General features: G+C 30.7%; 2 long non-coding RNA genes across 3 annotated transcripts; one reads left to right on the top strand and one right to left on the bottom strand.

Annotated features, from left to right (window-relative positions):
• Nucleotides 1-1,647: 1,647 nt before the first annotated feature.
• On the top strand, nt 1,648-2,092 carry LOC139905383 (uncharacterized). Its single transcript, XR_011780069.1, has 3 exons — nt 1,648-1,783; nt 1,848-1,898; nt 1,962-2,092. It is a non-coding gene; the product is annotated as an uncharacterized lncRNA (long non-coding RNA).
• Nucleotides 2,093-2,871: 779 nt separating this feature from the next.
• Nucleotides 2,872-5,400, bottom strand: LOC139905382 (uncharacterized). Of its 2 annotated transcripts, none has more exons than XR_011780067.1 (3): nt 5,302-5,400; nt 3,333-5,168; nt 2,872-3,258 (listed from the first exon to the last, which is right to left on the bottom strand). It is a non-coding gene; the product is annotated as an uncharacterized lncRNA (long non-coding RNA). The 2 variants fall into 2 exon arrangements; XR_011780068.1 differs by having other exon boundaries at nt 3,037-3,258; nt 3,329-5,168.
• Between the last annotated feature and the right edge of the window lie 14,468 nt (nt 5,401-19,868).

Raw genomic sequence — 19,868 nt, 5'->3', positions numbered from 1 at the left:
TTAATCAGAGATTAAAATAGAAAAAAGTTAGTCAATAACCATGTTATCCATCATTCACCTTCAACATATTAATAGAACGTTTTCACTGATGTCATAAATTACATCATGACTGAAGGAGACACTATCTTTGGGGGCTCAATATTGATACTTTTACACACACACAAAAAAAAAAGGACTAATTTCTTATAAATATTGATGAAACACTTAATATTTGTATTTAATACTCTTTGATGTAATTGATAAACAATTATATTTGAATTAAATCGAAGTAATAAAAATGCCTGGATTTTTTTTTTTTTGATTGATGATAGGAATAAGAAAAATAGAAGTAGATAATTAGAGAAAAATACATATTTTTAGTACATTTTAGGATAAGATCTGTAATAAAACTAGGCAATAGAGGGATACATTTATGGTAGACATTAAAGTTTATCCAATAAATCTAAACTTAAAAAAGATCCTTATTTCACCTATTTAAAAAAAGAAAAAAATGGAATATACACATTAAACAATTATCATTTCAATGATACAAAATATGTATCAGTAATACATATTTAAATACAGTATTACACTATGCAACAGCAGTTTCAACCACCGGCTAAAACCGAGATTTATTATTGTTTTTTAAGACGTTGAACATGGAAGTATTAAACTACTATTAAAACCTTCAACTGGCATAGATTTGGCCTTTAGAGCCATTTTTTAAATCTCATTTTTAGAATAGAATTTCATTTTAAAGCCATATTCTAGCGTGAAAGAGCCTAGATAGATGATTATAAAAGTTAAAATCAATTGATAAAAGCATTCTAGCATATAAAATATTAATGATTTATTAAGTTATCTTGATTACAATTCAAAAAAAAAAATCGAGTATAAGGAACAGGGGCGTCCTCAACGGGAGAGAGGCTGTAGCCCCCCCCAATGAATGATTTCTTCTTTTTTTTCCAAAAAAAGGAGGGAAATTTTTTAAGGATTTCTTTTCTATAAAAATTGAAGTAAGAACATATTTTGGAAATTGATATTTGTTCCCTATGGTTATATATTATAGTTAAAACTAAACCTTTAATTATAACTAAAAAATATTCTTTTAGTGTAACTTTTGATTTTCTAATATAAAATTTAATAAATAAGAAATATAAGGTTGCGTGAAGAATGTTCCGAAATTAAAAATAATTAAGTCGATTATATGACTAATTGTAATGAGTAATTAATATTCTAGAGCCAATGAAATTAACCCCAATAGAGGAATATTTCATATCCAATGTATTTGATTAGTATTTATTATAGATTTAGTTACCTAATCGACTTATTTATATTTAATTTTGGTGCTTTTTTCATGTATTGCTTATTTTTTATTATTTTTCTATACGTTAAATGCAAATGTCTGTATGTTTCTCCTGGAATCACAGCCAAGCCAAAGAATAATTTTTTTTGAAATTTTTCATGTAGGTTTTTAAGGCTCAAGAGATGGTTCTGGTGACAATTATTTTTGGTCTTTAATCTTTTTATTATATACATAGAGAATATACGAAGTTTTAGTTGATGGCACTGCAGTAGTGGATTATAAGTCAGCTGTTGTTGGGGAAAAAAGTTATTTTATGAATTAAATCTTGTTGGCTATTAATATTTATCGTTTATTAGTTATCCGTAATAACTAAAATGTTTGAATATCGCATGGATGGTTAATGCTATGCTTATGCATTTTTGTCAGATGATAGATGAACCATTTTGGTTGAATAATTTACGTTTCAAACAAGTGCTAAAAGTATCGTTTTGAGAATAAGTATGGTTACTTGAGAATTGAACCAAACATACTTTATGTTATTTGTTTTTGTATTTCAAAAAAGACTTAGAAACTAAGAAAAAAATAAAAATTAAGAGAAGTTCATTTTTTATTTGTAAGGGCCTATTTAGTATGAATTAAATATATCATTATATATTCCTTGCCTTGTTTCATTTAGAATTATCTCAAAACACTGCATAAGAAGCAATCTGAAATCAAGGCGAAATATGGTAATGTGGACAAAGAAGCAAACAGTGAAAAAGAGAGGGAAGATTCAGACCTGGGTTCATTAGCAAGAGAGTTTGGAGAAGATTTACTAGCAGAATCAAGATTTTTAAAGAAAAGGGCATCTTCTACGCCTTCCTCTGCCTGCTCTTTACTTGAGGATAAAATACCATTTATATCTACAAAACTAAGCTCTAAGCAATGTTCTTTAAATCCAAGGTTTGGCAGCAACAATTTTTATTTCCCTCGGAAAAATAGTATAGTTGTCTCTGACGTCATTAGGTGGAAAAATACAAATATAATTATCAAAATGATCTCATATGATATGTCATATAATTTATTTTTAACAAACCAATAAAATTTGTAAGCATTATAATTTATAATGTGGAACGTAACATTTTTTTTTCTTTTCAAGCATATTAGTAGAAAAACCACTGAAACATGATTTAGGATATTTTATAATTTATTTAAATACTAAAAAATATCTACGAATATATTAGAAAATTAATTAAAAAAAAATGTTATTTACTAAATTGCCGAATTTGTTTCATCTTTCTAAGTTTGGATTTAGCTTCTTTACCCATAAATTATAATTTAAGGCTTTGACTCTGATAAATGTCCGTACTTTAGAAAAAACCCTAAGAACATCCTCGGGGAATATACGTCCATATTTTTCAATTAAAAAATCCCTGACTCGACGGATGACATTTGGGTTGCGATCTAGATCTGTATGAAACTGACAAAAGTCATTATTAAATAGGGCACAATATTCTTTTGGGACTATTAGGCCACCTTTAGATAAATGCCTTATCCAGGGAGAAAGTGATGATTCATGAGGAACCTGGGACGAAATAGTACCGACAGTTGGGTATTTTTCATACATTTTTCTTGCAATGTATCCAGGCTCATAACTAAGCCCTTAAAAATGGCAGTTCCACTTGACATTCTTGGAAATTTCAAGTAATGTTAACTCTTGACAATTTCTTACAAGTTCAAAATCCTTCGAAATTTCCTATGAGTCGATGGGAGGGTTCAATTCATTTATATCTTCATTATCGGGCTCCGGAATAATTTTAACATTTTGAGATATTTGAGCTGTGAAACACGATTTACTTTCATAATCTTCTTCCATCTGTACAGATCGATCTTGGACGTAGAATTAAGCATTTTCCCCCACTAGTATTATTTTTATCCTGGATTTGACTTCTACTGGCCCTAGATGAGAATTATCACCAGATATACCACGATTTCTAAAAGAAAATATTGGGATAATAATATCGAGATTAATAGTCTAATTCAAAAACAAAAATCAGTCTATACCTACTGAAGAAATTTACGACACAATCTTGGTTAAGTCTGGTTGTCAAGATGTAAGCCAATGGACCATTTTCAACCAAGTCATTGTATAAAGATTTAATATACATTAAAATCCCTTTTTGCCATGGAAAATAAGCCGTTAAATAACCATTTATCGATTTCTTCGTAATTTTCATGGAGGTGATCAAAACTTCCATCCTCTCTAATGCATCAACCTGCTCTTTCCAATGTACACCCAAACCACATGACATTTTCTTCTTGTCAAATATACGACGAGAATTCATAACATCAAACCATATGTCAAATGTAAGAATCAAATCTTCCTTAAGCTTTGCACCTTCTTCTTCTCTTTGGTTTGATGTAAAAGAAATCGCTTTCGCAGTTGTTCTTGACAGTAGCTGGGCTGCATAGGAAACCCATTGCCTTGCATTGCCCATGCAATTTAAATGAGTATCTGTGAGTTTGTGAGCTATTTTAAACTCGCCACCATCTTGAACAAGAAGTCTTGGAAAGTCTGATTTCTGGAGCTCTGCTGATTATTTTCTATCTTTGAAAATATCAAAAATCCTTTGTCTAGCAAATGATCACGAGCTCTTTTTAATAAATGGCATGAATCTGGAAAAACATAAAACATTATGAGAGGGATCTGTTGGATTAGAAAATAAATAGTTTTGGTCGTTCAAAGAGACTTGAGATATGAGGGAAAAATTTCCCATGTCCATTGTGACACCACAAACTTGAAAGCCGTGTTCCTCTATTTAACTTATTATAGAAAAAAAGTAGATTTTTGGTCATTATAGTATCGAGATCAAAGTAGATTGGCTGCTTCTAGCCCTGGACTAATCCTCGCATTATTACCATTTGTCATTTTTTACACGGGCCAACTATTTTCTGCTTCTTCAGATCCATCTGATCTCTTCTTTTCAAATCCATTTCATCAAAGGCCAAGATTGCAAATTTTTCGTGAAATTCAGAAATCCGTAAACTCTTTTTCAAGGACTTAACACCGTCATATTGAAACCCAAAATAGCAGTCAAACTTTTGAAGCCACTTTTCCTGTGTTTGACGACTTGGAAGGGCAAGAACATATTTTTTTCTAAGATATTCAAAAGTTTTGAAACTCATATATCTTAAGACAAGTTCAGTTACAATTTCATCTTTTGTATAGCTACGATTGAACTTAGTAGTCTTAGATGATATGATACGTTTTTTAAGGATGGAATAAGGTTCTTGCGAATATATTTATTCTGGATAATAAACTCATGATTCATGGTTGGTAGATACCTGTTCTTCTTTCGAAGATTTTAAATTTCCTTCTCTGCCACCAGAAGTTTGTTTCTAAGGTATTGAATTTCCGATACAAATTTTGATTTGGGGTTTAGGATATCACATTGAGTGATTGCATCTGTAAGAGATTTTTCTTTTGTCTGGTCAAGTTCGTCTTTTTGGAGCATAGGATGGTGATCAGTCTCAGGGAGTGCGTTTGGAAGAATTGTAGAATCGAACAGCGACTAAATTTCATTCTTCCTCCTTCGTATGATGGCTCTGTTTTCTCTATCTTTAGGGGGGCTGGTATATTCTTTTCGTAAGAAACGAGATGGAATTGAACAGGGTTTTAATAAATTTTGAGTGGGAAATGCCAAGAGTTCATTTTGAAGGTCTCCCTTAAAACAAGAAGGCTCGAAAGGATTTCCACAAATTCTAGCTTCCTGAACATTAAAACATCTTCACTTCTACAAGGCTCAATCCATGTCTTCCTTATAGAAGAATCTTTAGAGAATCAGTGGTATGACTTGTTTATCGGACTTGGGCAGATAGCTACGACACACACACTTTTCTTCGCCTAATTAAATATGATATGGATGGAATGATCATTTAGGTACATATATATAAACATATTGTTCAACTTAAACTTCCTTAGACATTATAAATTGATAAAATTAGCTCAAATGCTAAAAAATTATGCAAGTAAGCACCTTATCTTTTGAAAATATGAGATCAATTGGATTTATCTCGAAGTCTGTATTCTATCTCCACCCAATGACATCATCAAAAAAAGAGAAAGAAAGTTACTTAATAGATCTGCTGTGTTTGCCCTTCAAACCTCTTATTGACTAACCTTGTATTTAAAGAACATGGGCTCAAAGTACGTTTCATTATATGTTTGTATTTCGGGATTAAATTTAACCTCCTAATGCAGATCATGAAAGGAGATTCTAATAAGTAACTTACATCATTCGTATTTTCAATCTTATCCCATAGACAAACATTCAAAGCTCCTCAAAACTCTAATGCCCTAGACAATTTTATGAAATTTGACTTGAAATATGCTGAATCATTCAAAAATCTAAAAATGATGAACAATTATCGGAATTCACTGAGCCCACATCCTCTGAAGAAATCCAAAAACGTACTGAGAAAGTCTATGCTTCTGAAATGTTCAGCGTCCGTCACGTAGTCGCCCCAAGTGCACCGTATAATCAAAACAGCTATTCGAGCTTGTCAAGCAAACTGGTTCTATCTCTTTCCTTAATTTTGCAAGGCATTATAATGAAACTATGCAAATTCTGCCTTCAAAGTCGTAACTGGCACAGAAATTATGATTCTTAGAACTATAATTGATAATCAGTCAAACAACCAATGTATTTCAAATGTCAGAAGCATAAACTTTATCTCTCTCTTTCAGCAGGAACCGACAACTCTTCTAAACCTGTGTATATTTCCGTACTTTATTGCTTGGATTGGGTAAAACATTCTCCTGAAGCAACTTATATACGTCCAGCGAAAGTATTATCTCGGAATTTAAATATACTTTATGTGGAATTACCATCGGGTAAAAAGGACACTATTTCTATTGAGCGTCTTAACCCCATGATTATTAAAGAAACTTGTAGTCTGAAACGATCACCCGCAAATATTGAAAGAATTTCAAAAGTATTTCCAGTCCGAACAGACGACTCTTTCTGAAAACCGGATTAAAACAACCTCTCGAAGCGAAAGACGAATCCGATTTTATAAAAACGCAGATTATCATTATTTTTGATTTTCTAATGCTCCACTTATCTTAGGGCTAGCTATTGTTGCCCGGAGAATAATTACATCATTTAAAAAAACGTAAAAACAAAGTCAAGTATATAATATTAATTAATAAATTTGAAAATAAAATTTAAGACAAAAATAATATATTTTTATGTGGTGTTAAAGAAAAATTGATTATTATGGTGTCCATAAACATGCAACGTAGTTTTCTATAATAATGTACAACTTATGAATTGGTTTCATTGGCCTACCCAAGGCCAGATCATTGTAATCACTTTTTTAGAAATAAATTATATTAGGCAAGGTGTGTATACAATACTATGAACCTCAAACCTACATAATTCAGTTCTATCTTCCTTTGCCACTCTTCAAAGGGTATGCTGAAATGACTTAAAAATACATATTTGTCTCCATTTGAAGAGCTTGATTTAGGATTTTTTTTGCAATCTATAGCAAAATAAGCAAAACAAATCCAATATGGTCATTGCGTTGTTTTTCTCATCCTACTAATATTAAGTCATTTTTATGCTCTTTGAACAATTGTGAATCTCTTCTAGTATATTACCTTTTATTTTTTTTTAAACTGAAAGTAAATTTGAGCATGACGAGTTAAAATATTAATACAACATACATATCAATTTGACACATGAAATAAGTGCCATTAGTGTAAGTAAAGCTCTTTTTCATAGGATTTAAAACTCTTCAGAGTTGTCTTCCGTGAATTATGTTATGTGTATCTAAGAAAGAAGGGCAACATTTATCCTAAAAAGGATAGTTTGAAATACTACTTATGTCAGAAGTGGGAAAAAAAATTCCCTGACATTAAGGAAACTGTAATTCAGAAGAACACATTTTGGGAAAGTTATATTGTTAAAATATATTGAATCTGTCGTTAAAAAGCCAAAATATAATATGTATAAGAAGAAAACAATTTATTTTTCAGAATGGTATCCCCAAATATGTAATTAGAAACTCCAACGGTTTGTTGGTCGGCTGTCGATTGTCTACTTTTCTTACCTCTTATTACTTTTCTGACCGTTCATAATTGTTTAAACAAAAATTAGCTGTTGTTAAACTGTGAACAATTCCCTCAGTTGTTAGATCTCTCAGCCGGAGATAATTGGCAAAATATCATATCGGTTCTTTTTCTTTAAACTTTTAAAAAGAAAGGTTGAGAGAGTCAACGCAGATTTTCAAATTTTTATTATTTTATGTTTTTGACTATTTAAATATAAAAAAACTTTATTTCAATCCCATTTATAATACCCCATAAAAGCCTTCAGGCGGTCTAAATGCGAGCCGTAGCATACCCAAATCTGCTGTAGGAACTAATAACCATAAATGAGAAAAATGCCTTATACTGCAAGTTCAAATTGAGTCTCAAGTCTTTGCTCAAACAAGTTCAAGTCCTTGAATATTATAATCTATACCAATTCGAGTCCTTGAGGATTTTCCTCAAATTCCTTTCAACTCCATAATTGTTATATTATCCGTCCATAGTGTTAAAACTTTCCTTGAGTTCGGTATTAACTAGTTATAAATTATTATAAATCACAAGTATGTGCGTAAATCCAATTTCCAGGGAAGGAGATGCAAGTTTTTGGATTTTCATTTTAATAATATATGACTTGCTGAGCTATACGCTAGTTTTTAAATCTCATCTAAAGTGACATTCATTACTTTTTATATGATGTACTGCTTCTTTCTTTTTTAACATGATGCACTGAGCTTAAGCTATACACGCTCCTTGTTAAAAATTAGTCATCCCAGGCAATCAAGCAAACAAACAATCTTTTAGTCAGTCAACCTCTCTTATAGTCATACTTCTTGTATATTGATAGGATTTCATTAGTTACAAGTTTAGTTTTGGTTTCAAAATGGACAATTTCAATCTGTTACACATCTTTTTGGGAAAATAATAATAACTATTTCTCTTACATTAATATCAAATGATCATAAACGTTTAAAAAATGGCAATATTTTAATATTTCCTTGAAATGAGCTGTAAATGTATGTACCAACATTTATTTACAAACTCAATATTCTTATATAATCTCAGTTATGTAATTGATGTAGTTGCAAATTCTCGTAATGAATAGTTGAAATGACTCTTTATTTATCTTTATATCCCTATGAAATAGTAAAATATGAAGGAATAATCACATAACAAAGTGTTTCTTTTTAATATCAGACACTTCTCCATCTCAAAGGCTCTTAAAATCCTCAAAAACCTTTTTAGCGCAACACTATTTAAATTGCTGTGTTACCACTCAAACTTTTCTCTAGCAAAGCATTACTCTACATGCATAAATATATATTTTGTATATTGTCCTCCGGTCTAAATTCTACAAGGGTGGTCTGAAAATTTTCCAACCTCAATTTCAAGATGGTAGTATTTTTAAATAAAATCTAGTAACATCCATCGGTTGACAGTTACTCACTAAAATTTCCACCATTTCGGACTCGCAGTTGCTATGTAAGAGTCGTTTGAATGAGTTGATGTGTGTGTTTTTGTGAAAATGGACAGAATCGAGTATCGTGCTAACATCGATACTCGAAAACACACACATCAACTCACTCAAACGACTCTTACATAACAACTGCGAGTCCAATGAGTTTGAATGAGTATGAAACAATGAAGTAGCTAAGATTGAATGATAATAATTTATATGTTTTCAATATAAACCCAAGATATTTTGAACGACCACTTCCACCACCCCGATTTTATTTATATAAAATAACAATTTTTGATATATAATTGAAAAAAAAAATTAAAATATAATGAGGAAATTCAATTAACACCTCATTTATCATAAAAAGAATGATAGTACCCCTTATTATAACAAATTATTAATGAACTATATTATTTATTAAGCTTCTTTACCCATTTGAAAATATAGCTTTAAAAAAATTTAACCTGTTTACACTAGTAAATTTAATATTATAGATAATGTACACTAAATCAATTTTACATATATGTTTTTTATAGAAAATAAATAACTTGAGCTTTTGCAAAATGTTTAACAAAAACCTTGTAGAACGGTGTTATATATATCTGCCTAATGAAATTTTTTATATCATGTTAATAATTATCATGGTGATATATTTATGTATTGTATGATGCATTTTAATATATTTGGTTGTGTAAGATTAATCTCTAGTTGATCTAGGGAAAAAAAGTTCATGGTATAGAAAGAGAGAGATATATAAAATAAAAGGAAGAATAGTGAACGAAATGGTTTTATACGAAATATCCTTATACGAAAATATTTTATACGAATATATTTTATACAAAGTTGCCGTACACCCCTATATACCTGTACATATATAAAAGGCAACAGTAGATACAGGAAGCTAATATGGAACTTTATAGACTAATTAAATGGGGGGGGTCAGTTGCTGAATGTAACTAAAAAAGTTACTTAGATTATAACCTAGTTACTTTGAAAATAAAGTAGTAAGTAAAGTAACTAAATTACTTTTTGAAGGAGTAGCAGACTACTTTTTCCAAGTAACTGTGACTATGGAATTCTTTTCGCATTTAAATGATGTATTTTATTTTGTGGGCCATGAAATGAAAAATTGCACCATAGCAAAATCCTGATGACGGATCAAATGGTTGTTTCTATGGCAGCATTGAGAGAATACTTTTTTAATTAAATATATGTACATGATATTCCTAGTTAATTTGCATTAAACAATGATTTCGACGAAAGATATTTAATTAATTATGTCCATTAGATATTCATTTATTGTTCTACGTAATCATAAGATTCATGTTGTTAACCTTGGTGTTATCGCAAATTCAATAGTTACTGTGATTAAATATCAAAACAAGTTTCCGTATTAATTCATTGCTTTGCAACAATCTATTTATGTACAATCAAAGGATATCATTGATAGTTATGAAACTTTTTAGCTGATTAATCCATGGTCATGATATAAGGAGATGAAAAAATTTCATATGTATAGATCTAAAACATATATTTATTTTGGCTTCATTCATCAAAGTCAATTGAAGGATATTGATAAATTATGCGTATACGTCTTGTTTTACAGCTTTGTATCATTACTTTGATTCCTCAGTATTTATATACAATATCTTGGGAGACAAATATTTAGAGACGAAAAAGCGCTTCACTTCCTCTTCATCATTACATAATAATTACACATCCTTTAATAAATCCGATGAAAACATTTTTATGATTCCTACAATAAAATAAAATATTTAGCCTATATTGAACTTATTCCTGAGTTAGTTAAGATGGCTTAATGAGGAAAACCGGCGGAGCTTTTGGGAAATATATTTATAACACTCCTCTAATTTAACAAATAAACATTCATTGAATCTTTTAAAAGCCCTTTTCTTCGTAAAAACCTGAAGAACATTTTGGCCTAATGCACTCCTGGTTACATATTGTATGTAAATGAGGGTTCATATATTAAAAACCTAAAAGAAGGAATGGAGGGGTCAAATTTTATGCTAACACAGAACACCCGAGGGGTGCAAATTATACAATGGTGGCGGCATAGTCACCATTATTACCATTTTGTAATGGTGAATATTAACACTTAATCTAATATCTTATGGTGTCATATCTTTGGCAATATTTTGTTACCCAACTTTATTGTACCTTTCATATAAAAATAAATAAAAAAAAGGCCCAAAATACTAGTTAGCCAAATCTGGGCTTGGAATTACTATTCAATAATTATTGAAAAGTGTTCACAATTTAATAAGAGCTAATTATAATTAAAACCAATCAACGCTCAGAACACAGATTAGAAGGGAAAAACAGAAATATCGAAAGCGGACAACCCATTATGTTGTTGAATTAAAGGTGTAACACCTCACCAAACGAAGTCCATGAATAAAATATGAGATGAACTTCAAATTCGACCCATATTTACGGATGAAATTAAAAAGCAAATCAGAAAACAAGATATGTGGTGCGTCAATATAATAAGAATTTTATAAAAATCAAAAAAGGAGAAAATCCCAATTTATCTTTTTACTTCATATACATTTACATACAACTCAATATTTCATAGGCATATTTGAGTCAGTTATAGGCATTACACTCAAATTTGTAGGATACGTTAAGATGGTCAAAAATTTCAGCTTTTATATTTGAATTTAAGAGACTGATATTGAGCCCGATATTAAGATCTTTAGAGGATAAAGTTTATCGTCCTTTTCTTGTATCAATCGATTTTGACTTCTTGTAGTGCAATTTGCAGAGCCCCAAAAGTTAAATAAGTATAATTTTTTGATATAATTTGGGGATAATTCGCCCAAGAAAACAAATTTAATCAATTTAAAAAAAATATATTCTAGTTTGCTTTTGTGTTAACAGACCACATATACTATATTTAAAAGCCACAGAGTTGTATGTTTTGATAATGTAATTTCTAAGAGAAGTAGGGAATTCCGTCTTGTAATCACCTATATATGTAGAAGGTTTATCAAAAAAATAAGGAGTTATTTGTCCTCAAAATTTGAGGATGTTTTACTTATATTTCACTCAAATTATGAGGTCATTATCGGATATTGATCCACAAAATACACATTGCGTAAATAAAAAAAACCCATTATTTCATACGTCATCTATCATTTTAAAACGTAGTTACATTTTACTTGGATGTATTATGTTTAATGTTAAAACTAATACTTGAAAAAGTTTTTATGACAATTTCAATAATGAAATGTTTTTTCTTTCTTTTAATAGTTGTCGATTTTCCACTCTTGCCCCTGATATCATAACTAGTGTTCTGAACATTAATTTACTGAACTCAAATTAAATCTAATTAAAGAGTAATCATCCCTATTGTTCAATAGATAATAAGGCAAAAGTTGAGGAGTGTGACGTAATTGGTCAACTACTAGTTAATTTTGGGTATTTTTTTATTATCTTTTTACAGGAAATGTCGAGAGATGCAATAAATATGGTATGTAGGTGGAGGTAGAGACCTCACATATTTACCGTTTTTATATTTCACTACCTTTTCGTTCCAAAAAGAAACAGGAAAAATGGACCAAAATCGGTAAGCAGCAGTCCCGTTATCACAGTCTTGTGATTAGGGCTCCAATCGGAGTGACTTAGGATATATCACCATTAATATAGTCGATAAATACTACTACTGAAAAATAGATTTGGGTTCCAGACCCTTTTTAACCCCGCCCGGTGATTAAATCCCGGAATTATTATTTAATGGCTGTTGGGAATTGATTTCAGTTTAACAAGAGCTAATTTGAATTCAACCAATCAATGTTGATAACTCTGATAGGGAGAAAAGGAAGTAGAAAAACGATAGTTGACAAATAGTACAATTTTACAAACTAAATTTTTATGTTCATTTTGTAACACTCTGGTAACACATTTGGTAATATCTCTCAAAAAAGATGTAGCATTGAAGATTTCTAAGCTAAGATAGAACCCCTCATTAGTATGTTTTAGTCAATCAGTCAATATTCCATCGCATCTCATCCCAATCCTATTTATTTACTTGTTAATATTAATCAGTATAAATAACTTTACAATTTGGAGATGAAGAAATACATATATTTGTTTGTATTATAAATAACTATAGTTGGATAAATAACAAGGAATCAAAATACGCCTTAATTAATAATCCCACACGAGAAACTCAATTTTGATACAAATATAGATCCATATGTAATTAATTAATCCACTCGTAAAAACGTTGTTGTTTTTACTCTTGCACGTAGCTATTGATGAATAAGTACTATCTATTAAAATAAATACATTGTCAAAGCCTAATTAGCTTTGAGGCAAAATGACGTTATCATTATACATTCTTTGTTTGTTTATTTTTGTTTTTGTTTGAGGGCCCCTTTAAGGATCGCTAATTTACTTAACAACACAAATATTTGTATTTTTTTCCAGCCAAATATATAAAAAACATTATTGAATAATATGCCTTTGTTCATTCTAAAGTTCTTAATTTTATAGCTAGAATTTATTTTTTGTATCAGAAAATCAGACTTGACCCATGCGGACTCGACTCGCAATGACTTTCACTAAATTACTTTTACATGAATTTAGGACAGATGACTTGAATTAAATGGATTTTTTTTAAAGGCTTGACTTAGAACAGCGTTTTTAATAATAACACTTGTTTGACTTGAGAAACTGAAAAATCCTCAACGTGTTAAAAATAGTTTCCGATGAACCGACTCGACTCACTTATCCAAAAGTAATAATAATTGTGACTTGAAGGCCATTCCCGTATCCAGGCAACTATCCCAGCAGGGGGATTCAAAATTATAGCCGGGAGGGCAGGACCTTGACTAAGATTTTTCTTTCTTTGCAGGTTGACTAGCTTGAGAGGATATTTTTATTATTGTTGGGTTTCGGTCTGAAAATCATAGACCGTTATTATTTTAGAAGACCGAACTAATTTAGTGCTTTAAAGAAGCTTAGTTTGGACTCGTCTTAAAGAAAAATTCGGGTTCAATCGGTTGCAAAGAAAAATTCGATCTGGATCTGTCATATAAGAAAATCGGTCGTGATCAGTCTTACTTAAAATTCTGTCTACACCGATCTGTAGATCAATTTTTGATGACGTCATATGTGTTTCAAAATGATGAAAGTCGGCCTAACGTTATATCATGTGAAGCTAAATGTGCTGCATTAATCATATTGCTCCATTCAATTCATAAATCAGGATAAAATTAGTCCATAGATTAAGTCCGAAAAAAAATCGGCCCATGATTTCAAAAGAATTAAATTTTGATCTACAGTCTGAACCGAAATATCAGTCCAAATTGGTCTAAACAAAATTAACATAAAACTGAAGGGGGAAAAAATTCAGTCTTGAGCCAAGTATAAAACACTAGTTTTTATTAATGTATTTATTCCTAAAATTTTGTATTTACCTTTTTTTATACAAGGGCAAAATTTGAAATACTTTTTTTTTTTGATAGAAAATATAATATATATAAACTTAATGTTATTATTACAGCTCTCAACAGTAGTCACAGGTCTGGGAGATAGGTGCATTTAAAAATAGACGGTTGCTTAGCACAATAGGTTAGAATTTAGTCAAAATAAAGTTTACATTATATATTTATTTGAGTTGGGGGTACAAAAATCGTTTTGGGAGAGTGCGGTTCTCTAATGTACACCCCCGTAGTCATGCTACTCTCGAAAATTATGACATGAGGCTTGTTCCTGACTTTGACATAGGTTACGAATGGGTTAAAAAGTATTACATTATTTTATAAAAAAAGTTGTCAGTTAGTTAAGCATGATTTTATGGAACTACCATTTTACAATAAACACTTTGAAAGAACCATGCCTAAACGAAAAAAAAAGAATGTTTACGGACGATGAATGAAATTTTGACATCTTGCAAAACTCCAAGAGCAGATTTCAATCATCGAGCGTAAACATTCTTTTTTTTTTTTTTCGTTTAGCCATGGTTCTTTCAATGTATTTATTGTAAAATGGTAGTTCTATAAAAAAAAATGTAGGTTAGTGAGATCCTTGTGCCTCATGTCTACGACAGATAGATTTTATATCAGGCTCCAATTTAGTCAATTAAATTCTCAAGTCTCCTCATTTAGTGATATCTAGTTGATTTCTTTTTTTCAATAGCAAATCATTGACAGCACTAAAGTAAAATTCAGCTAAATATGAAGATGGAAAGGATAACAACTATTTTCTTGCAAACTTAGTTTAATGTGGGTATTTGGTTTCTGTCTCATGACAAAGCCATGTCATCTCTCCTTTTATATTAAATAAAGTTTTAACTGACTCGTCATTCTGCATTTCCGAGAGTTCTTCTTGGTACTGCATCGAAACATCAGATATATTCACTATCATTGGCTGCATCACCCATGTTGGAAATTCAATTTGTTTTAAATCAGAAAATCGCTCTTTAAAATCAGAGACAATTATTTTCAAATGATCCATAATGACAAGTACAGTGTTATCAGTCACCTCACATTTTTTAGCGAATGAAACTGGTCAAAAAGCTTATGAGAAATGTTTTCTTGACATACCTCAATAAATGTAACAAAAACTTTTTTTTTTCATCTACAAGAGTTATATTTGATCCTTGAAGTTGTTTATTCAACATATTCAATTTCTCAAAAATAACAGTCAAATAACTCACAAATGCTTTACCCTCAACGGTTAGCAGGTGGTTCATTTCAGGCTTGTCATTAAAAAGACACTAAGAATATCATATAAAACCATGAATCTTTTCAAGCAATTTGAAAGCCACCTTACATCAGTGTGAAGTAAAAGTCTCACATAGTCTCCATTTTCATTTTCTCAAAATTGCTTGAATAGACGCTCACATTTTTCATTAGCTTTAATAGCATTAATACATTTTATAACTGAGCGTAGTACCTCATTAAGAGGAGAAGTAATATTTTTTGGCCACTAAGTTCTCTCTATGAATAACAAAGTGCACAAGAATCATTTCTGTATTCTCATCTTTCATCAATTTAAGGCAGCCTTTTTTCTTGCCCATCATAACAGGAACACCATACCATCTGCCGCCCAAGATATTATATTTTCCGTAGGTATATTATTGACGTGTAAGTAATTAGTTAGGTTACCATTTAGTTTTAGAAATTTCTAGATTTTAACTTTTCGACAAGTTGTGTTCCAATATCTTTGCCCATTTCTTCTATTCTTCTAGTAACAGTACTGTTACTGAGTGGCATGGCTTTAACAACGTTGTCATCTTTTTCCATGACTGTTTTGAGAAATACTGATATTGATGGTTTTATGAAATCCTCTCCTACAGTATCATTTTTTCCACATTTAGCACTGAGTAAAGATATCTCATAACTAACCTCAAGAGTACGACCGACACTAACAGTTTGTTTAGTAAACAGATACTTTATTGTCGGTCTATTTATAAACTTCTCCTTTAAAGACTTAAAGTAATTATAATACCTCCTATGTTTCGCCTTCAAATGCAACTCAAGACGACTTGGTTTCATTGATTCGTTGGTCAAACATTCTTGGCATAAGAGGCAGAAAAGGTGACTGTTCATCATGTATGGCAGGGATTAATCCAAATTTTTAATATTCTTCTGAATATTGACGAACTTTTTTTATAATTTGCACTACTCATTTTATGCATAGGGTTTGTTACTAAAATAAATAAAATTATTAATTAATTAACAAAGTAGGCTATTCATAGTTATAATCGAATTTACATAATTGCCGAGTTCGATTGCTATATCCATAATAATACAAAAACTCTGATAACGATGTTTCCCGGAATGTTTTACACTTTGTACTACTTTGTATGTATTATGTTATCGTAGTGATTACGTCACTGTAGAGTAAAATTATGTAGCAATTAAATAAATATTTCATTTAGAGATCTATTAGTCCGATAACTGCACCGAAATTTATTGAAGCTTTTGGAACTTTTCTCTGATACACATGATAATCAAAACTAAAATTCACAATATCATTTATGTCTGTTTATTTATTTGTGTGGTTTAGTAAAGGAATCTCAAAAAACAAGTCCTGCGCATGCCCCACTTTGGGAACCAGTGGTCTAGGGTGTATTCAGAACCCCCAAAAAATGATTTTCTTTCTTCTCACATGTCAAAGCATGGGGAAAAATACGGAAACCTAACAAAACTAAAAAAAAGTGTTTTTTTGAATATGTCTAATGTAGATATATGTATTGTCCTGTTCTCGTTTGTGATTATAATTGATCCATCAATTAATGGTGGTTGGTGCTTTAATACTTTATATATATATATTAACAATTGTAGAGAGACGGAGTCCGTTTTGAAATGTATGAACCTGTTTGCACTAATGATTGCTAATTTTTTCTACTGATTAAAGTGTTTCTTCAAGGCATAAAACATGTTGTTCGACAAAAATTTAAATAATAATAGAATACAATAGGTCTTTAGGATATTACCCTTCCAAGGTAAATATTAGTCTTGTCCTTGGCAAATTCTTCTTCGGGGGAAATAATCATAAAGGTACATTTAGAATTTGAATATTTCTATTCTCATTTAAATATAATTAACAGAGAATACTACAATATGATGATTTCTTGGCTTATAGGTAGAATCTTTTACTTATTCCTTCATATTTTTTCAATACAGGGATCTATGGTAAGCCCAGCAAAGATATATAATTTATATATATATATATATAAATTACATGTACTGCATCGAAATGCAATCAAATTGGAATTTTAAATAGAGGACAGGATTTTCTCTATATTTTGGTAAGTTTAAGATAATTTAGATAACTAAAATTTCTGAGACTTTGATATTAACGGAGCTCATTGAGGTAAAATATTTAGGATTTGTCTATTTGAAGACAAAATTTTATCCTTCTTGAATCATACATACATTCGGTCAAATGGGGAAGGTTAATTTAAATTGCTCGCACTGAAGGAATTTAAAAACATTTTTTTTTCTGGGTTGGCAGCACTGTGCTCATTATAATGCCCAGTTTGAGTGCGCTCTGTAGACCAGTTTGTTGGCAAAAGCTTGATAAGGCAGTCTACTTTACTAGTGCTCCACAATTTTTACAATGAACGAAATGATTGAACTAAGAGTTTACCTTAAATTTTGTGTTGCGGACAAAATCATGTCATGTGCTGACGCGTTGAAAATGTTAGAAAAAGCTTTTTGTGAATCAGTTTTATCAAAAAGCCTATGAATAAGAGTGGAACAAAGCGTTCAAGGAGGCCTGTGAGATTGTGAAAGACATGCCACGTTCTGGACGACCTTCATCCACTACCACCGAACTGAACATCGATGTAGAGAAGAAATTTGTGCTGAAAAATTGTCATACCAGCTTAAGTGAGTTATCACATTACCTTAACATCTCTCACCAGTCAGTTTCTACGATTCTGACTGAAAATTTGATAGGACGATAACGCACCATGTGACAGAGCCAGGATTGTGAGCGAATTCAAAGGCAAACACCCAATAAATACCATCCATCAACCACCATATTCACCTCCGTGTGACTTTTTTTTGTTCCCTAAACTTAAATTATGACTCTGTGGAACCCATTTTGAGTCTATTGAAACCATTAAACCAAATTCATCGAAGGAGCTAAAGGCCATACCAAAAAGGTCCAATAAAAATGTTTTGAGGACTGGAAAAGACGTTGGGATATGTGTATTGCATCCAATGCATTTTACATAAAATGCTGGTGGTGTATAGTCCATGTTTTTGTCTGTCAAATAATTTAAAAATTTCTTATAAATTATGTTATTTATAATTTAGGTTTGTCTATTTAAATCGAATATAAATGTACTTAATTTATTATCTATTTATAATTGACCGAAAACCTCAATATTTTTCAATATTAGTTTAAGTTCGTCAGAATTCCACCAGAACAACTATTGTGTATGGCGATAATCCGACAGTTATGCATGCTTTGAAGACAACCCAACAATTTGTAAAGATAATAATTGCTAAAGATTGATAAATCAAATAATCAATAACAGTAAACAGTCAACAGATTTCTACGGAACAATCCTCTGAGTACGTAGCTAAACCAAAATTATGATTAATAAATTTTGTTGATGTTTTTTTAAAATCACAAATAAAAAGTTTATTATCATAACCTTTGTAAATTAAACCATTTTCAACCTCATGTCAATAAACTAACCTACTCCTAACTTGCTTAAAGTGAAGATCGCTTGATACATGCACCAATTACAAAACAACTTTAAAATTACTTTACCTCCAATAAATTAGTATCCTGTGTTAATATCCACAGCTTCAATAGAATTCTTATAGGTCATAAGTACTTCAAAATATTACCAAAGTAATATGTCAAATTAGTTATACAATGTCACTATTTGGCTTTATTGAAAATTCTAAATTCTCATAAGTGTTCATTTGAATTGCAGCAATCTAAGACAATTTAACTGGTTAATGCAATCTTCCCTTCCCTTCTAATTTTTAATAGTAAAGTGTTGAACAAAAATGTTACGACCTCAAAAAGTGGCATAACAGCAGGCGGAGGAAGAGGAGGATGATTCAAAAGTTTATTTTTGTTTATTGCACTCTGTTAATATCAAAGTATCAGAAATTTTATGTATCTAGTGGATACATTATCTTAGACTAACCCAAATACAGAGAAATTCCCGTCTTCCATTTAAAATTCCAATGTGGGTGCATTTTGAAACAGTCTAATATACATAATATGTAAGAAGAAACATGCATGAAGCAAATAATGGTAGTGGAATCCTTGAAGTATTGTTTTTTATGTTCCAATGGATTTACAAGGTCATGCCTTCCGCACAATTGGAAGGCAACGGAAATAGTCCAAGGAGACTCAAATGACCTACCATCTCTACCTATAATGTATGTAGATTGTAGATATTATATTATGAACACTCATAAAGAGATAAAACAATATTTGTTGTGTCAGCATAAAGACAATCTCGACCCAAAATCACGAAAAGTACAAAATTCCAAATCATTTTTTTTACTTCATATAACTATACACCCCAATAATTTATA

This window comes from Lepeophtheirus salmonis, chromosome 5 (genome assembly GCF_016086655.4).
Source record: "Lepeophtheirus salmonis chromosome 5, UVic_Lsal_1.4, whole genome shotgun sequence".
Lineage (NCBI taxonomy): Eukaryota > Metazoa > Arthropoda > Copepoda > Siphonostomatoida > Caligidae > Lepeophtheirus > Lepeophtheirus salmonis.
This window is presented reverse-complemented; position numbering and strand designations above follow the sequence as displayed.